We start from the raw sequence: 19,450 nt of genomic DNA on the forward strand, positions 1-19,450 counted from the left end.
AAATGTACGGAGTGCCAACATTCTACGTTTAAAATATGGAAAAAGAGAAGTCATTTGGATAATTTGTTTCAACTTAATTAAGGGGTTGAATAATTAAAAATCTACCCACTTGTTTTTGTTTCCAAACTTAAAACAACAGCTTTTGATGATAAATGCATATATTTGGGTTTGGAACCAAGAACAAGCAATGGTATTTTTGTCATTTGGCTTAACTTAAGTAGCCCAAATACCCAAATTTATTTTGAGCTCCAAACCTAGAATAAGATACTTTAATGAAAAACACGTAATAAAAACATAAAACAAATAAGGGTATTTAGTCATTTGGCTCATGTCACTTAAGTCGGCCAAATGATAACTTGTTCCAAGTTCTAAATCCAAATATTTGGCCACTATTTAACAAAATTATTGAGAGGTTTCGCATCCATTTTCTTGCAACAAACAACGACTAGCATGAAAGCCATTGCATGTTAGTGCATCTGTTTTTCTGCAAGAAGCAACGACTAGCATGAAAGCTGTTGCATGTTAGCACATCTGTTTTCTCGCAAGAAGCAACGGCTAGCGCAAAAAACGTTGCACTAACACGAATCATCTTTCTTACAACAAGCAACGGCTAGCACGAAAGTTGTTGATAGGCTTTCCTATTGATAAAAAAATTCGAAACAGAAATTATGACTCCCAGAAAACCATTGGAAGACTAGGAAGTTTAATACATACAAGTACTTCTTGCCTTGACTTCCTTGAAGGAGTAGAGATGGGGTCCTACTCTTGTAGAACTAAATACTTTTTGTTAACAAACCATGGCCCCCCATTATGGCAATCTCGATTTCTTCCTTGCTTTCGAAACGGAAAACTAAAAAAGCCATCATTCAGAGAGAAGATCTCAATATCATTATCTGGCTTCCACATTTTTTTTAACATGGTCTTTAAAAAGAATTATAAAAAAATTAAAATAGGAATATTTTGTTCATTCAAGTATGCTTAAGAGAAGTTGATGTTCTATAATAGAGAAATTTAAGCGTATGTCAAATTTAAGTTTTCTTAGGGGGCTATTCTAATTTGAATTTTCTAGTAGGCTTATTGAAGGATCATAAATAGATAAAAAATTGTAAACTCAATATAAATTTTCATCCATCCCCTCACGATTTGGTTTGTGTGAAGTAGGCAAGGCTGAAGAAGTCTTGAAATTTTAATTGAAATGCAAAGTAGTATAATCCACCTTTAAGTTTATCCCAAAATAAACAAGCTTTACCATTATCTTTTTGGTCTATCGATCCCAAAAAAACTAGCTAATCCAATTTATTTTCAAGAATATTTTGGTTTAGCATCACATGCCTCGAGATATTCAAAACTGAATAATACAATAACGTGCATAAGTTAGTTTCTCTGTAGGGTGATATAGATATCAGCGTATTTACTAAGCTTCCATAGGAACATACTATGCATCTCATCCTACGCTCAAACACCTAATCAAGAGAACTTTCTTAGTCTAAAATTTAGGGGAATACATAATGATGCAAGGAGTATGGAGGGAAGAAGTAATTAAAATAAAAATACTAATAAAGGGTGAGAGACTATACCCTTCTCGGGGTTTGCAAGGGAAGCCACTCTAAAGATCTTTTCACAAGATCAATTATTTATTCTCTGTTTACGAAGAAGGGACATCTCCTTTAATTACACGTAGATGAAAGACAAAAATAAAAAAATAAAACAACCATAAAAAATAATATCTCTCTCTATAAAAGTCGTGTACCACCTTTCCCATATCTTTCTATCTCTAACCTACGATTTTCTCAATCTCTATCCACATTTGATCTTTCCCATATCTAACTACCCACATTTGATCTGGCCCATGTTTAAATACCTTAATCTCTCAAGTCTTATACAAATCTCTTCTTCTCCCAACATGAGGCTCCATAAATCTCTCATGAATCTCTAACTAAATATCCTTAGTCCATAAAAATAGGAAATCTAAAACCATTTGCCTAATATTAAAACTAATCATATCCCCAAATAACTCTCATTCACCACCCTATCCACTAAACAAAAATTAATCTATTAAAAAATAAAATAAAATTTGATAACCCCATTTTTATTTGCATTATTCTCCTGTTGTTGGGAGAAGCTCGACCTTGAGTTTACACCTTGTAAATTCCAATCAAATAATTGGTGATGCAGTCCCACCATGCGCATCGGTATTTTTTCTTCAATAAACCGATTCATCAAATACTTCGTGCTATTTTCAGTATCAAGACCAAGAGTACGGGAAGATACTTTCATTCATTCGGGAAGCTGGAGGTCATGCTTCTTTCGTATAACCACTTCGACTAGGCGTTGTTTCTCACATTTCGGATTTAGCATTTCACTCTCAAAGAACGCATGCCCGCATCGGAGTCTCGTTGCAAGCTATGCCTTGATAAGCTGAGCTCATTGTTCGGTCTTGTTCATTCATACATACATAAGGGCACTGCGAAGTTACGACGCTGATATGCTATAAACACATACTAGAGTGCTCACGAAGCGATGCGAGCTAAACCATCGAAAACATGATCAATTGTCGTCATCTTCTCGCGTTTCATTATTATTTCTTTTTCTTTTTCAAGTTCATCGTAAAACTTAAGAAGATTGAGTTAAATACTATGATCATGTGGATGCTCCTGAGATCGTAGTTGTCGTATCACATTGTAATTGTCACATTCATGATCGACACCCCTAGTTAGTCATGGGCCTTGATTCATCTCTATAACGAAATTGGTGTCAGATCTTTATGGTTGCGAGCACACTCTTCGCGATGAAGATTGTTCTTCAACTTTTTAACTACTGATTCATTTCATGAAATTCGGTTTGATCATCCTCCATGACTTTGGACAAATTTTCTAAAATTTGTCCCAAGCGATTATCCATAGTAGGGTTAGCTTTCCGTGGCATTGCAATAGCTGGATCTTACGTGCTATGATACTAACTGATGTAAGGAGAATGGAGGGAAGAAATAATTAAAAAAATAATAATAATAAAGGGTGAGAGAATATGTCATATCTCAAGATCCGCAAGGGAATCCACCCTTTAGATCTCTTCACAAGATCAACTATTTACTTAATCACCAGATTCTCTTTGTTTATAAAGAAGGGACATCTCCCCTTTAAATACACCTAGAATAAAGAAAGAAAGAAATAAATAAATAGATAAATAAACGCATAAAAAATTATCTCTCTTTTTCTCTTTGAAAATCACATACCTCCTTTCCCTTATCTTTCTCTATCTAACCTACAATTTTCTCAATCTCTACCCACATTTGATCTTTTCCAAATCTAACTACCCACATTTGATCTTTCTGATTTCTAAATCATTTAAATCTATCAATTCTTATACAAATATCTTCTTCTTCTCAATCTCTTCTTCTTGTTTTTTTTTTTTTTTTTTGAGTAATTCAATGGGGAAGACCCTTACCTATTTTTTCAAATAGTATAGGAGTTATTTTTTTAAGGTATTAGTAGGATGGTATTAGTCGAAATGGAGACCACAACATAGTGACTTGGGTGTGGAAGTGCTATCACCACGACCCCAGCCCCTTTCCCAAATTCTCAATCTCTTCTTTTGCCAATGTGAGGTACCATAAATCTCTCATGAATCTCTAACTAAATCTCTTAAGTCCATGAAAATAAAAGATTAAATCTCTTTGCCTAATATTAAAACCAACCATATCCCCAAACAACTCAAGCACTATCCTATCCATTAAAGAAAAAATAATACATTAATTTTTTTTTTTATAACCTCAATTTTTATTTGCATCATATTATAAGTAGATGATTATTTTTAAAAGAAAATATTTGAATTTTAAATTTGTGACATTCTGATCTGGCCCTTAAAAAATTGGACGGTATCTATTCAATCTCGAGGCATAAGTTTTTTCTAGTACATAGTGAGTTTATTTCAGATTTTTTTTTTTTTTATTTCGATTTTTGTTTTTTGCCAAAATTATTCTATGGGTTGTAAAGGTTACATCCCCAAATATTAAGATCCAAAAAGTATACTTAGTATTTATTTTCCGGGGAGGAAATGGATAGTGTCCTTCTGTAGGGCTAGGAAAGCTTTTGGCTATAGATATAATGAGTTATTTAAGAGAATACAAATGCTATGAATTCAAGTAGCAGTTCATTTTTTAAAGGTTAGATGAGAATAATTGTGAATTCGACATCCATTATCTGTCATACTACTCAAGTCAAAAGGAGAAATATTTTCTCCATTGTTGTGTTTAATAAAAAAATTGTTGTGTTTAATAAAATTAATACAGGGAAAAGTTTATATAGAGTTGAAGCTCTAAACAAATGAAATTCGAGCCTATCTCAAAAATTTCACTAGAAAAAGTTGTTTTGATTCCCAAATATCTTCAAATTGATCATCTCGACATCAAAATGCATGAACATGAGAAACAAATGGATTTCAAGTTTTGCAAATAGTGTATTTTGTAAGGCAGTTTTCGACCATCAATTTTCAAGATTTTTATGTTTTCATAAATATGTCGATCTACACTATTTTTGAAGCTTTAAACTTTATAAATAAATACGAAGATATATTTTAAGGCTATCACAAAGATTTTCAGCATTGAAACTACATTTCTCAATACTACTTGAAGGTAAGCACTAATTTGATTGTTTAGAGCCTAGGCTCTATACAAACCGCACCCATAAATATATTACATGATAGAGAAGAAATCAATGCAGGGTACTATAGAAATTAGAGAAACATTTTAGAATAAGCAATCATAGACCTTTTTCGTAGCTCTAAATAATAAACCATAGACCTTTGTATTGTGTGATAGAAGTTTGAAATGAATTGGGGTTGTGATAAAGGTTTGAGTGGGGGCAGGCTATGGTAAATGGAAGAGAATCTATGGGGAACTTGAACAGTGAGAGGAAACCATGGTTAGGAGATTGTTATGAATTATAAGGATAGATGATTCAACATTAGACAAAGAAATATGGAAATAATATACATGTTTGGGTTGTGTAATAGATGCTTGAGAAATTGGATGAGATTGAAAAGAATCAATGGACATAAATTATAAGTATAGATGTATGAGACATTACTTGATTATTGGGTATTAGTTACAAATACAAAGAGACAGTTGGGTTTGAATTACAAGGATCGACTTTTGAGATAGGGGGATTGAATGATGATAGATGTAAGTGTAGAAGTGTGAGACATATTGCAAGGATTGATATATGAGTGGGATTGAGAGATGATAGATGATAGATGTAAGTATGGATGTGTGACATTAATTGATTATAGGGTATGATCTACAAAGATAGATATTTGAGATCCTGATCAAATTATAGAGAGAAACGCTTGGTAATAAAAAGTGCAACTGTTCAGGACATGCCAACACATTTTCTTCATAAAGTTGAACCAAAACCAATATTTGAAAAAGGGTGAGGTCTGTATAAGGTGCCGTCTTTATACTGTAGGAGTAAGGTGCACCGCCAAATTTTATATTGAGATGTCATTTAAGTAACGCAAACACTTTGATGGTCCGCAAATATATTTTTATCAGTCATTTAAAATTCAAAAAAGGGTACAAATGAAGCATATCTATAAACACTTGAAATTCTTGAAAATAAATGGTTCATATAATTTTTTACAAGATGTAGTATTTTTAGGACTTGAATTCTTTTTTTCTTTTTATCCATATATCTTGATGTTGAGATGGTCAAATTGGAAGACTTTTCAATATTTGAATACTGAAAAATTTTAGGGTGCACCTTACTTAAATAGTATAAAGTTGCTACCTTATATAAACGTTTTCCTTTGAAGAATTATTGATCCAACTTCAAGTCACCTGATTTGAATCGAGATCCGAAGGTGGGCAATTTCGGATGGAAAATATCGAGAATTGCTTGAGTTTTTTGATTTTCTATTATTTTCCCTTTTTAATGTATACCCAATTTGACTCAAGAATCGCCCCGATTACGACTAGGAGAATATAAACTGAAGCCAAGTCCATTTAGATCCGTTTGCTTTCTATTTTTTTTTAATTTTTTTAGAGTATATTGATTCGTATCTAAAACATTGGAATCCAATCATTGTGTCAGACTATTTTTTTTTTTTTCAAGGATGAAGTTTTTATATGGCTCAGGCTCTATGAAAACAAAGTGAAGCCCCACCTCAAATCCTTGTCCGAAAATCACTTTGGCCATTGAAAATCTCCATGAAAGCTTTAAAATCACTTTTCAACACTGACTATAAAATTTGAAGCTCAAAAAATGTTATAGATCTTGTAGACCTGTAAATACTTTAAGGCAAAATACACGGTCTAGATAATGTGTTACAGAATTACAGTAAACATTATTTTTAGGGTTTGAAATCCTAATATTTTTTTCACGACAATGGTTAAAGCCGAGATAATCGATTTGAAGATTTTCAACACCATTTTCGATGAATTTTGAGATGACGATTTACTTATTTTATTAAGGTTGCAGCCCTGTCAAAATATTTTGCTTTTTTTAAACACTAGAATCGAAGTACGTTGTGCTATGGACTTTATACCCTGTCCACCAAAACAAGAGGCCTAACCTTATAAGCAAGCGTGCCCTTAGTATTGTTAGAATGGTAAATTGGTGATGTATTGACTTAGGAATAGTGCGCTGATGCATTCCACGCAATAAATAACAGATATTTGTTTGTACCAATGGTTTAAAAAACAGAGCGGTGACTCGGATCGGGCTTCCAAAAACCGATTCGGATCGGCGAATCGGCGATTCGGATCGGAAATCGGGTGAATCGGTCAGAATAAAATTTAAAAAAAATCCGAAAAAATTATTAAAATTCATTATAAATATTGTTTTTTAGGAATTCAATAAGAAATGAGGGTACTCCATTAAGAATTTTCATGTTTTTGAATGAATATACGAATATTGATATGTTCTTTCCCTGCATGAACCGCCATTCCGCATTTAATTTACATCACACAAAAGGATAAACATATAATTATCATGGAATAAGTATATCAACATACATGGACTACAATAAAGCATAAAATTAGTAACATATGATCTAAAAATAAAATGATAGACGACGTTATTGTTCTTCTTGGTCACGCTGGTGCCATTGATTGAATTCGTTTAACAATTCATTGATTCGATCTAAAAACGAATCATCGATATTAGTAGGCGTCTGACTATTCCCAAATCCCTGAGTGTTAGTGTTTTGTTGTGTTCCCAATCTAAAATCCCCGAAGATTGTCCATCCTTCATGCTCACCTGCACTGTCGTGCTCATCCCTACACTGTTGCTGTTGGGACTCGATATGTGAATAATATGGCTGGGATAGGGTGGCCTCAGAATCATCATCTCTCTCATTTTCTCTTTGAATAATATGGATTAAAAAAAAAAAAAACAAATTTTCAAAAAAATCGATCATGGATTAAAAAAAAAAATCACAAATTTTCAAAAAATTCTATCATGGATTACAAAAAAAAATTCGATCATGGATTAAAAAAAAAAAATCACAAATTTTCAAAAAATTCTATCATGGATTACAAAAAAAAATTCGATCATGGATTAAAAAAAAAAAATCACAAATTTTCAAAAAATTCTATCATGGATTACAAAAAATTCGATCATGGATTACATAAAATTCGATCATGGATTACAAAAAAAAATAAACAAAAAAAAAACAAAAAATTCAATCGTGGATTACAAAAATAGAAAAAAACAATTCGATCATGGATTACAAAAAATTCAATCATGGATTACAAAAAACTCTATCATGGGTTACAAAAAAAAGCAAAAAACAAAAAATTCGATCATGGATTGCAAAAAAGAAAACAAACATTTCGATCATGGATTACAAAAAAAAAACAAACATTTCGATCATAGATTACAAAAAAAAAACAAACATTTCGATCATGTATTACAAAACATTCGATCATGGATTACAAAAAATTCTATCATGGGTTACAAAAAAAACAAAAAAACAAAAAATTCGATCATGGATTACAAGAAAAAAAAACAAACATTTCGATCATGGATTACAAAAAATTCGATCATGGATTACAAAAAATTCTATTATGGGTTACAAAAAAAAAAAAAAAGCAAAAAATTCGATCATGGATTACAAAAAAAAAAAAACAATTCGATCATGGATTACAAAAAAATCGATCAAGTATTACAAAAAATCTATCATGGATTACAATTAAAAAAAAAAAAAAAAAAAATATCCGTACGGGACTCGCAGATTCATTGTATGGACTCGCGATTCCGTAAAGTGAATCGGCGAGTCACTGTACAGAATCGTCCGGTTCTCTCTAGAACCGGACGATTCCCGTTTTTTTCGCCGATTCGATCCGTTCATGGCGATTCCCGAGTCAAACCGGGCGAGTCCGGTTCGACTCGGTGTTTTTTTAAACACTGGTTTCTATGATACCGTGGCCTGCACAGCACAAGATTCAAACAGTGGGCAAAATGTCGGGCGAGCCAACACGGGCATGCCCAAGCAACTCGGAGTTGCACTCTGCCTTGGCTGGTCCTGCTTGGGGATCTTATAAGAATTTGAAAAAAATATAAAAAAGCCAAAAAGTAAGTAAGAAATTCATTTTTTATATGTTTTCTTTTTTTATGTTTTCTATTATTTGGCAAATATTGGAAAGTGTTTGATAATGAATACTTATTTTTATATTTTCCTTTTGTTTTGGACTTTTTCCAAAATAACCCCACCATAAGTTGATTTTTTCACAAATTCCATTTTTTCACTACTTTTTTAACCTCATTTATATGAATTTGTTTAATTTTATTTTAAATTTATTTTTCTTATTTTTTGAGAACTTTTGTATTCTTTTATTTCTTAAACATTTTTGGCTTGGTTGGGCTCGGCCTAAGTTACTTGGCTCGAGCATGGGGAAGTCCCGTCCCCGAGTCGTGGTTTTGCACACTAGATGTGAGGGATACTTCATAAGACTTGCCGTGTGGTGCAAGTTACATGTGAAAAGGATGGGAAGAGAGCGTGAGACGCCCCTCTCATTGTTATCGTACTTTGGTTTAAAATTAATGGTTGAGATCAAATAATTTCAAAATGGATGGTTGTAATTTGCTTAAATCAAAATTAGGGCTTGAAGAGCACATGTGATATTATAGAAAATTTGGAAGCGATTTATGGGCATGGTGATAGAGGTATATATAATCAACACCATTCACATGATAGTAATCAATGATGATTGATTAGGTTAGAATTTTATTTCTCTCAGCCCTTGGATCGCTCAATAAATGGCCAAAATCTAATCTATTATAGAGCCCACACTTTAAACCTCTATAAATAGGGTCCTAACCTACCTCATGTTCATTATTATCTCTCAACGCTTTTTGTTCATTTTATGAGCCTCGTTCAGAGGGCCACACCCCACTCTCACCTTTCACCTTCTTCCTCTTGTATGTTGAGCCTTTAAAACCCGTCCTAGTGAGAGACAAGGTCTGGATTCCAGCAATGTCTTGAGCCTCATCAAGCACCACGGTACACACTAACTTTATGTTTTAGGATGAAGTTTGTGCTGTAAATGAGCATAACAGTAGGCATATTGACCTTATCTTCCCTCTTTTGAAGTTCATTTGATTAGCATTTAAATGTCTGTCCATGGTGTAGTTTTGAGCATTATATTTCCAAACTGTTATGGTATTTTAGTTGCTGTATATTTAAGAATTTACATGCATAATAGTGAGCTCTAAATGTTCCTCAAACACTAACTCATGCTCCTTTGATCACATTTCGTGACACCTTGTGCAAACCCTAGTTCCTAAACTACACCATTTGAGCCGGTTTCGGCCGTGTTTTTCCCACCTAAAGCTCTCATCGTCTTGTGTCCCACATGAGGTTAATTCTGGCCTATATTTGATGTGTGAATATTTTTTTCGTGTGGCATGGTGTTTATGCTTCCCATGATTAGATCCATTTCATCCCTCTTGCGCTATTGATTGGAAGCAATAATAATAGTTGTATCGAAACTTTGCGGTACTCGTATGGTGATTGAGAATTATATCTGTCTTCCAAAGTCATATCAAACGTGCACACACTTGATCATATTTGTCTTTTATTTTTCTCAGTATATTTTGATTTGAAAAGTGTTGTAACGGGTGGTTTAAAAAACGATTCGGTGCCCCGGATCGAGCACCTCAAAAATCCATCCGGATTGGTGAATTGACAATCTGGATCGAGAATCGACCGAAGCGATCCTATTAAGCCTTAAAAAAAATCCAAAAAAATTATGAAAATTCATTATAAATGTTATTTTTTAAGAATCCAAAACGAAATACGGGTATTATATTATTAACTTTCATTTTTAATCAAATTGTGAATAATTAAGATGTTCTTTTCCTATATGAACTTATGTTAACCATTAACATCACATAAAACAAAAAACATAGAATTACCATGGATAAAGTATATAATCATACATAGACTACAATAAATAATGGTTTAAATCGATAAAAAATGGTCACTAACATCTCGAATTGGTAGAAAAACCTAATCCACTAAAAAAAAAAAACCAAATTATTACAACCTAACTAACTATAATCCAAAATTATTACAACCTATGTAACTATAATATTATATATTGCAACGAAAATTGTTGGTTTATAGTTTATTATATAAACAATAGCAAATTTAAAATATTTTATAGTATCATTTAATTTAAAATGTATTATTGACAACTGTAAGAAAAATATTACAAGATTTATAATGCAAATAAATAAATAAAATATTTGATTATCAATATATAAATTATTCGAATGTGCATCAATTTTCTAAATAACACTTCAAATTTTTTAAAATATAATTTTTTAGAATTCTAGAATAAATTTAATGGAAGAGATTGTTAGAGACAGAGAAATATTTCAAATGTGTATGAATCATATCTTAAACTTAATATCCCTAAATTTATAGTAAAGCTTACCATATTATAAAAATAAAAATTATAATTAGATTAGTTATTCTCAGTTTGTATTAAAAAATATTTGTTGTATTAAGAAATATCTTTTATTTTTTTTGACAATAAATGCTTGTAGTATTTTTTTTTTACGAGAAAATATGATATTTATTGTATTACTTTTTTTTTTTTTTGACAAGAAAAAAAAGAAGATGTTATATTACCTTTTTTTTTTTGCTTGTTATATTACTTTTTATTTTTTTATTTCTTTTATCATATTATTTTCTTCATTTTAGTTTTTTTTTAAGACAAAAGAAAAAACCTATCTTTTTTTTTTTATGAAGACAAATTTTAGTTTTTTTTTTTTTTTTTAAGACAAAAGTAAAAACCTATCTTTTTTTTTATAATATTATTTTTAAAAAAAATATATTTTATGATATTATTTTTTTAACTTTTTTTTATAAAGACAAAAAGTGAATTTTGCACAATAACGTCCCAACTGGGATTCGAAGCATAAAACCTCTGCTGCCAACCACGCCAGCCTTACGCGCGCTGCTGAAGAGTTTTGTACAATAATTATCTATATTGTATAAATTTTCAATATAATATCGCTTAGTGCAAGTCCCACATAGAAGAATTAGAGAAAGTCAATAAGATATAAATACCTTTACAAAAGCCTTAATACCAGCGCGATGGAGAGAAAAAGTAACCTGAAATGATATTTTGAAAAAAATTACCAAAATGTCTTTAGGTAAGGACTCGCCCTGTGACGTAACTAAGCGGTTGGAATTGCGATTTATAACGTAATAGGGGCGATGCGATTTATAACGTAATAGGGGCGATTCACGATTCAAAATCGTCGATTCTCCTCTAGGATAGGGCGATTTTTTGTTTTACAAAAAAATCGACATGGGGTGCCCGATTCTCGTGTCGATTCGAACGAGTTCGTTGTGTTCGGGACACGGGATGCTCGATTCCCATGTCGATTCGGGCGAGTTCGTTGCGTTCGACTCGCCAATTTTTGAAACCCTGCTAACAAAGCAATGTTCATTGTTGTAAAGTTGTAATCGAAAGTTATTTACTAGAAGAGAAGTGTACTTATAATTTTATTATTTTGTAGTGGTTGTCACGATTTCCCCAAGGTTTGCTCATCGTTGTAAAGTTGTAATTGAAAGTTATTTAGTAGAAGATAAGTGTACTTATAATTTTGTTATTTGTTCGTGGTTGTCAGGATTTACTCGAGGTTTTGTAAGCTCTTTTGGAAGGGAATTAAAATTTTTTATTTTGCACACTTTAAGTAGAGTCCTTGGTACTTCAAAAATTTGAGGGGGACCACTTGAGACAATAAATGAGTGGCAAAAAAGTGGCAAACTAAGACAATTCAGAATTAAAGACATGCACTTGAATGCCTAGCACCCTTGGAAAGGTGAATCTGTAAAAGATATCAATGGGAACGACGCTGATTCTGGGATAGTTATATTTTGTTGAGTGGTCTCCAACAGGAAATCTGTTCATTCTAAAATGGTTATTTTTTTGTTGAGACCACCACAACGAAGTTACCCGACACTGCAGATTAGACATCTTCAGCTTAAACCTTTATATTTGGGTGCACGTTTCTGATTGACTGGGGAAACGATTAGGAATTTGAAATGATAATGATTATGAGAATTTTGGCCAATTCAATTTCTCTTTCCACCTTTCACTCTTAATCCTAAGGATTTTGGGAGCAACGGCTTCCACTCAAAATTTTCCTAAACGGTTTTCAACCCATTCTTCAAGAGTTTAGAGAAGGCATAAACGAAGTAACATCATGTACGGGCAGACCAACTCCCTCATTTTTTAAAAATATGTTTTAGCAATTTTGAAAATATAGAGAAATTTTTAAAAACAGAACTATGTACCTGACATACAATTTTAACAGAGAAATTAAGATTTTTTAACCATAAGGTATATAATTTTGAAAATTTGAGAGTGAGATTTTCAAAAAATGAATTAGCTAGTGGTTTAGGATCATGCTACTGTGGAGCATTTTCTGAAAAAAAAAAAAAAAGTAAAGGATTTTTTAAATGTTTTTGAAAAAATACTTTTGATTTTTTTTTTCTTCTAAAAAAACAATAGTCATACAGTTTAACCACTTGTGACCTTTTTGGTGGAACTTATGACCTTGCTCAACCCTGACTAAGACTTTCAGGACAGGGAATCATCAAGTACTCCTTCATCTTAAATCCTCATGTCACGATCTAAAGACAAATTCTTCAAAGTCTTCGAGCAAACTAGAATTTCAGAAGAGGACAACCTTTCTATGCTCCCCTACAGCATAGAAGTTCTATTCTTCCCCTACCATCCAGCCGTCCAATTTTGATTAAGAGAGCAACTCATTATTTGATCTTAGATCCGACGTCTTAAAGTATTTTATTTTTAGTTTTTTTTTATACAAATTGTATGAAAATATAATTTGATATGTGCCATCGTCTCATTGGGGCGCACCTATAAAAAATATTAAAAATAATTTTTTGATAAAATATAATGACCAAAATACCTTTTCAAACTTTCAGAGGTATTTTGATCATTTTATTTTATTGAAAATATATTTTTTTATATTTTTCACTAGTGCGAGTTTAATAGAGGAATAAACGTCCAAAATTTAGTGACAAAACAGTTTATAAAAAAACTTAAAAATAAAATAGTGTAAAGACGTGATATTATGATTGGGGCAATTTTAGCCCTCCATTCAAAATGAACGGTTGGATAAGAGGGAGGATAGAACTTCTATGCTGCAAGGAAAGCATAGAAACCTTTCCCTTCAAAAGATATATGATACTACCACAAAACAAAACATGGGTTCTCCTTGACTTTCTCTCTAATTCATCCACTACTAACATGGGTTCTCCTTGACTTCCTCTCTAATTCATCCAGTACTACCCGTGGAAGTTTAGATGGTCAAAGTCCGTTAGGTCTACATGGAGAGATCTTTCCCATGGTCTGTCGGACTTGTGCTCCTTGACTTTTACACCTTGATTTCCTTTGAAATATTGTTTCTCTCTTTCTTAACTTTTGGGAAATTTTTGGTGCCTTTCATTTTGCTTGACTTTAAGAAATCTTCTTGACTTTTGCTGATTTTTTCCCATTTTGCCTTTTTTTTTTTCTGCCTACAACATGGAATCGAGAGGTTTTCAAATTTGAAATCCCCTAATCTATCACTATTAAACTAGTTAATTTAAAATTCCATGGATTATGTTAAATTTCGATATAGAGGCCAATTAACATGTGTAATCTAATATTCTTTTAAATCACCAGCAATGCTGGCATGATCTTTTGCCAAAAAAAAGAAGAATTCATCTGAAAATCAAATCTAGCCAAAATAATCAAAATTAACTTGAAATTAAACAAAAAAGGGAGAGGAAACTTACTAACCTGGGGCAATTGACTTGGGACCCTCGAATTGGAGGATATTGCCCGTATCAGGATCACGGATTATTTAGACCTATTGCTTTCCATTTTCTCTTTGAACTTGATTGAATTCCTTTTTTGAAATTTGTTGGAAATTTTGACTATGGGTGGTTGAAAGAGGCTCAAATTGATTTAGGATTTTGTAGTTTAAATCTAGAATCATAAATCTTGCATCTAGGGCTTGAAGGCTAAGGCTCTAGGGCTGAGGTTCAGAAGATCTAAGTTAAGGTTTTATTCTTTTGAATCAGGGTTTGAAAGATAGGGTTAGAGGCTCTAGAGGGATTAAGTCTTCGAATTCTAAGATTTCTATCTAAGATTGGGCGTTGAGGTCTAAACTTATGCATTTTTGTTGTCAATGTCCCAAATTGGATCCTTTATATAGACTTCAAAAGTTGGTTCCCAGTTGGTTTGGAAATATTCTTACACTGGATACTTTTGGAAATTTGATCTAACTGGGTCAAAGTGGATGATGCGTACCGCGTTGTTTGGGCCAATTTTGGTCAGATGCCACATGATGCCGTGTCTATAGCTTCTCGGCTCTAGTCAGCACAAATTTTGGGATGCCAGGTTTAGACACCGCAATACATTTCATTTGGGGGGTCTTCTAGTCTAGATGGCACACATTGCAGCAGGGGTTCTTAGGTTTGTAAGAGCCTAATTTTTGGGGTATTAGGATTAGACGCGACAGACTGTGGCGTCTAGACAACACGTATTGTGGCATCTGGGACCCTGATTTCTCAAATTTCATGATTTTGCTGATCTTCATGATTTTGACTCAAATTTTATCATTTTTTTATTGGATTTATCTCGAAACCTTCTATCCTAAGTCGGTTTTGCTATTTTCTAAGATTTCAAGATAACTATCTAGATAGGTTGATTTCCTAGGGTTTTATGATTTGTTAGGAGATTCACTAGGGTGTTTGAGAAAGATAGGACCATAGTTCATAGGATTATGGATAAAAAGGTATCCTAAGGTGTAATTCGATAACATGGTCCCTAAAGGTTTACTAGGTATTTCTAAGGCACTGTTAGGGATTTAGAAATTAGTAAAACTAAAAAAAATAGCCAATTTCAAATTGGGGCGTCTACATTTCTTTCTTTTCTTTTTTATTTCTTTTTTCTTGTTATTTTTCTTCTTTTTTTCATTGCTCGGGTTTCCTTTAGGCTTTACAACCTGGCGATCTCTCTCCCTCTCTTTTTTGTTTTTGTTTATCATGTGATTTGGCATTGATGGATGGATGAGGCTTTCTGACTTTGAAACTTGCGTGGTTTTTTGCCTTTGATCTCCTTGCTTGAAGAGAGGGTCTTCTTTAACCTTTGCGGAATTGGCGGGGCTTCTCTTAATATGGCATTTCATCTTAGGATTGGGTCAAGACTTTCTTGTGTTCCCATGGAAACGATCTCTCCTTTCATTCTCCAAGGAGGGAGATTCTAATCTTGGTTGCCATCCGATTTCCCTTGCCCCTAGGTTTACATCTAGCATCTCTTAGGAGATGGTTGCTGACCTTGTTGAATCCCATTTAGACTACTCCACTCGAACCTGAACTATCCGATTTAGAATCACTTTTAGCTTTCTAGTCCTTCAGTCTTTCACTTTGCTTGGTTAAGCCCATAAACATTCCCTATGAGAGAGCAATTTTTGCTCAGAAGAAAGGATGAATTGATTTATCTACCCTTGTTATGTTACCAATAATGGGAATATAATCGCTTCCTTGTGGACTCATTTTTTCTATCTTAATCAGGATTTGCTTTTGAGTAGTTAATTGTTTGGTTTTTCTCAGTACTATACACACAGAGCTAAGGAAATTCTCATCATTTTGTTTTTGAGGATCCATAGCCATGGGATGTGAGCAAACTTATCATCTTGATCTTCATTTATCGAATTTTCCTGTCGGATTTTCTTGTACTTCAAGGTCATATTGGGTGATATTTAGGCTTGAGCAAAGATTTCGACTCATCAGTTTTGCTTAGATTGACGTGGGCTACAATCTTGTCCTCTTCACATGTCATAGTGGTATCATCTAGCTTTCTTGAGTTTGCCATGAGTGAGCCTATCTACATCCCTGGACCACTGGGAAGGTGATTCTGATGGGATGGCCATCTAACTCTTCAATCATCACCTCGCTAAGGTCACAACCAGATAACGCTTTATCATGACAGCAGAATGGATTCAAAGGAATAAGGGTGAGATTTGCTGAAAAAGAACTTAATTGCAGGTGATGCAGTCTCCATGGCCATGCAGATCTAGGAGGATTCAGAAAGCATACAGTCAACAACCATTGCTGCTACCTCTTAGTGAAATTTGGACAAATGTAATATAGCTCGGTGTATGTATTTCTTTGTTTAATCTCTTTCTTCACTTTTCCTTTTTCTTTTCGGGCTAGATCACATACAAATAGTCTATTACAATAAATTGAATTGAAAAGAAACAAAAGGAAAATAAAATTGAATCTAAAACTTGATGCCACTAAAATCACTCTTTCATTAATTAAACAAAAACCACAATACTAAGCTTGAGAATAACAAAAGATAAAAGTAGTAAGTATGACAAGAAACAAGAAATAGGATGTCGAAGATTACCTCAACCATGCTTAATCCACCCCACACCGAGTCACCACCTCCAATGGCGCAGGGTCAATAGTCAACATCAATCTCCAAGATCGGAAAACATATAGGCCAAGCCTCCAATAGAACAAGAACTCTTATCACAAGGCTTAGATCTCTAACTAAGCTCTTAACCCCTTAAGCGCCTAAATGAGAGGTAGGAGCTTCTCTTATACTAAACCCTTAACCCATAGGTCATGGGAGAGATAGAAGATGAGAGAGAGAGATGAACATAACCTAAGTTAGGTTTATGTGGGGCGTGCCCCTTTCATGAGAAGAGACAAAGAGAGAGAGCTACTCCATGTGGGGCGTGCCGACAATAGTGTGTAGAAGAGGCCAAGTGCCGCGTGTGTAGAAGAGAGAGAAGAAATGGAAAACACAGGCGGCAGTGAAGAGAGTGAGTGGTAGTGAAGGGAGCGTGCGACAGTGAAGAGAGGAGAGCACGCTGCAGTGAAGAGAGCGCGCGGCAGTGAAGAGAGCACGTGACAGTGAAGAGACAGAAGAAATGCAAAACGCATGTGGCAGTGACGAGAGTGTGCGACAGTAAAGAGATAAGAGCACGTAGCAGTGAAGAGGAAGAAGAAGAAAACATGTGCGACAATGAAGAGAGAGAAGAAGGAAAAGACGTATTGTTGTCATACGTGTCAGCGTCGCACTTGTCAATATCGTGCATGTCAGCTACAGTGACATCTCCACCTTCTCGGTCAACCACAGTGGATCCCACCTACCCTTGGGTACTTAAAGCCCTCTCCCCTTCCTTCTCACTGTGGTTTGCTCCTTGCTTTCCCTCTCAAGATCCCAAGGTTAGAGTTCCTTGCTGTTGCCATTGGAACACCATTGCTTGGAGCTTGAAGTGGCCTGCGAGTGGGAGTTTTGGAGGCATTGTAATCATCAGGTAAGTAGGTTTAGCATCTATGCACCAACAAATATTGTAGAAATCAATTTTATATATTGGAAGTGGGTAAAATGGTAGGATGAGAGGTATGGATGTGAATGGGTTAAAATGAGCTTGAAATTCCAGATTTTGTGCCTCTACATGCCATGATTGTTTGAGTAATGTAAATGATATTGTTAGTGGTGGAAATTGTGAAATTAATTACTTGTAATACTAGTTTATTATGAACAAGGTTTTGTAACAAGATTTGTATTGGTTCATGAAACTTTAAGTGTTCTTTAAAGCATGTTAAACTTGAGAATGAGAATTTCCAGAACTATGACTGTTCTTGCATCGAATCTTTCAGTGGCCAAATGTCATCCAAATGTCACGACCCCACCCCCTTGACCCCTGCTGGAGGGCGATAGGGCACGGGATCACGACCGGAGGTCGCAAACGTCACTCAGGTGGGAATATCTCAACCCATAAAAATACAGAATCAAGAGCAATCCACGAAATAAAACTAAAATAAATCCATACGACAAACAAATATCCAATCAAAAGTACAGCCATCTCCTTCATTCATTATCAAAAGTCTTTACAATTTCTTCAAGGCACTGCTGGCCCAAAATACATAGAATAAAGTATACAGCATAAGCTGAGACCACGAAAACATACTGTGAAGGTCTTCGGAAGACGACTTTTCAAACTTCTTAATTTCGAACTTCAACCCCACCTTTAGCACAGGCTCCACCACGCTTCACTCTACAGTTATAAAATTAAGATGGAATGAGCTAAAACCCTAGTAAGCGGATCTACACAAATGCATTCTAACTAGCATAACAGTGATAACAAAAAGCAATGCACATAAAATCACCAGGTATCAAGTGAATCCTCCAATATGCTTCTTTACTATGATAAAACTAGTTTAATATACAATGCATAGTTCACAATCACCTTACTTAAAGTAGAACAGTAAGGACAACGGCTCACAGTCACAAAACTAGTAAAGCCTACTCCCGTAGTAGAAGTTTTATTGCGCAAGTTAAGCCAATCCTGCTGCTTAAAACTTCTACCTTCATTCAGATGGAGGACAATGACAATGGGTGCCCCACTTCATAATACCCTCACACACACATACACATCCCCAGCGCGCTTTGAGGTTTCGATAGGCAGTGGCCTTGCAAGAGACAACCCTCTCCTTGTGCCCTTCTGGCGAGATAACATTACACTACCATTGGGTGACCCAATGCGTAATGCTTATATAGATTTGGGGGGTACAACCCTCCCTATTATTCACATTCTGACACCCGTCCTATCATGAGGAGTGAGGGAAAGATCGTAGCTGCCGGCACCATCATTCACATAGTAGGTGCCCTTCTCATTAGGCAGCTGCCAGCACCATCATTCACACAGTAGGTGCCCATTCACACATCACATAAGCAGCACGGTACCATCATTCACACAGTAGGTACCCCTTCCTCATATCACATAAGCAACATGATACCATCATTCACGTAGTAGGTACCTGTTCACATATCACATGAGCAGCATGATACCATCAGTCACACAGTAGGTATCTATTCACATGTCACATGAGCAGCATGATACCA

At 34.3% G+C, this 19,450-nt stretch overlaps 2 long non-coding RNA genes across 3 annotated transcripts; one reads left to right on the plus strand and one right to left on the minus strand.

The window, feature by feature from the left end:
• Positions 1-7,071: 7,071 nt before the first annotated feature.
• Positions 7,072-16,613, minus strand: LOC148779732 (uncharacterized). 2 transcript variants are annotated; one of them, XR_016043508.1, is made up of 2 exons: positions 14,324-16,613; positions 7,072-7,357 (listed from the first exon to the last, which is right to left on the minus strand). It is a non-coding gene; the product is annotated as an uncharacterized LOC148779732 (long non-coding RNA). The 2 variants fall into 2 exon arrangements; XR_016043509.1 differs by lacking the exon at positions 7,072-7,357 and adding an exon at positions 11,534-11,619.
• LOC148779733 (uncharacterized) lies at positions 9,228-18,102 on the plus strand. The gene is made up of 2 exons (XR_016043507.1): positions 9,228-9,498; positions 16,576-18,102. It is a non-coding gene; the product is annotated as an uncharacterized LOC148779733 (long non-coding RNA).
• Positions 18,103-19,450: the final 1,348 nt, after the last annotated feature.

The sequence above is a fragment of the Amborella trichopoda genome, chromosome 11, assembly GCF_054954075.1.
Source record: "Amborella trichopoda isolate Santa Cruz 75 chromosome 11, AtrichopodaSantaCruz75HAP2 v2.0, whole genome shotgun sequence".
Taxonomy (NCBI): domain Eukaryota; kingdom Viridiplantae; phylum Streptophyta; class Magnoliopsida; order Amborellales; family Amborellaceae; genus Amborella; species Amborella trichopoda.